This window comes from Apis dorsata, unplaced genomic scaffold (genome assembly GCF_000469605.1).
Source record: "Apis dorsata unplaced genomic scaffold, Apis dorsata 1.3 scaffold_683, whole genome shotgun sequence".
In the NCBI taxonomy this organism is placed as follows: Eukaryota; Metazoa; Arthropoda; class Insecta; order Hymenoptera; family Apidae; genus Apis; species Apis dorsata.
In genome coordinates, this window is record NW_006263864.1 from 211,990 (window position 1) to 213,637 (window position 1,648).

Genomic DNA, 1,648 nt, shown 5'->3' on the forward strand with positions numbered 1-1,648 from the left:
GTCGCGATATCGCAGCCTCGTAATGATATCAATTCGCTGATAATCGGTGTTAAGCCGTGTCCATAAATTAACACTCGGGAGGGGAGGAGGGGAGGGGAGCAGGGCAGAGCTTTTACCGATCTCGAAACCAGAACGTTATAACCGAAAATGTGGTTATTACGGGATCGATGGGTTAAAATGGTGGGCGGTTCCGTGGCAGAGATATTTCGCCCTCCGCGTCTCCGTGTCGGGAAGATCGGATTCCTAGACTCCCACGAGCGAGCCAGCTATTCCCGCGCCATCATTATTCTCTATTCACGAATAGAACTGGGTCGGCCGGCAGTTTATCAGCCCGATTGCAACCGTGTATCGAGTCCAGCTGTCCGCACCGATGGAATCGAGTTCACGAAACGCCGGACAAATTGTTTCGAGCTTGTATATATATATATTCGAGTTTCTCTCTCTCTCTCTCTCTCTCTCTCTCGATTCCGATTCCGAAAAATTGAAATCAACGAAGGGATGTCGTCGATCGAACGAAGACGAGAAGAACCTTTTTACGAAAGACGTGTTCGAAATCTTTTTCATTTGCTTCGCGTTGACAGGCTTCGCGAAATTGGGCGAGGAATCCTTCGAAGCGGGGGGCGTGGAATAAGGGAAACTAAGGACCACTTTGGCTATCATCTCGGCCAATCAACGGCCCGTTGGCCAAACTTTCGATTAGTTTCATGGCCGTGTTCGTGGAGGCTCGAAATAGCGCGAATCGAACTTACACCCCAAGGATACGCCCCTATAAATAGAAACGCGGTCGTTTCGATGTAACGCGAAACGCCTTTGGTCAGACCTTCTTTTTTTTTTTTTTTTTTTCCCTCCCCTTCAGAAACGACGCGTATCCAGAGGATACGACGGATCGATCCGTACAACGATGGGAGAGGAAAAAAGAAGAGAGAGAGAGAGAGAGAGGAAAAAAAGGGTGGAAGGTTGGCCGATTCCATTAACGACCGGCGACAAAGTTGGCCATGCCTCCAGGGTGCGAAATTGTGTTCTCTACCGGCGGTGACGAAAGCCGATACGGCGAAACCGAAACGGTGAGTCGATTCGGTTGAACGACAGCCGCGATATGACCGCGAGAGAGATAGCCGTTGTATCGGCGAGAAAATTGGCTTATCGACCGCGGCTCCAACTTCCATCCTGTTGCGTTAAAGGCAAAGTTTCGCCTCGAAACGCGTAAAACGCCTCTGTCGCGGATCCCTACGAATCAACGATTTCGATTTAGCAAACACAGCACACTTACTTTTAATATATTCTCCACATCGGCCGAATTCTCGGTGGGGCCGGGTCTCGAGCTGCCCTGTAACAAAAGAGAAAATTCGTTCGATTAATTTTCGATTTAACCTTCGCTACTTTCGCAGTTCCCGAAAATCCACTCTTTTCGATTCCATCCGCGTATCATCATTTTCCGCGGGAAATTTCGAAATTTCGGAACGGCGAAACGAGAGCGAGAACGTCTTTCGTTAATTGAAACGATTCGAGGACGCGCGGTCAAACTTTTCGCCGAGAGTCCTTTCCGCGATTTATTATCACGAGCTCTCGAGCGATCATTAATCAACGCCTCTCCCGGAGGTGGAAGAGGCGTTGAAAAGGGCGGTGCGCGCGCGCGCGCCCCATTACG

At 49.8% G+C, this 1,648-nt stretch overlaps 1 protein-coding gene across 1 annotated transcript in view; it reads right to left on the bottom strand.

Annotated features, from left to right (window-relative positions):
* Positions 1–1,357, bottom strand: part of LOC102673570 (AF4/FMR2 family member 3) — a 43,152-nt gene extending 41,795 nt beyond the window's left edge. The window contains exon 1 of the mRNA XM_006622236.2: positions 1,271–1,357. The gene's annotated coding sequence lies outside the window, so the exon portion shown is untranslated. The remainder of the gene's footprint in view (positions 1–1,270) is intronic.
* Positions 1,358–1,648: the final 291 nt, after the last annotated feature.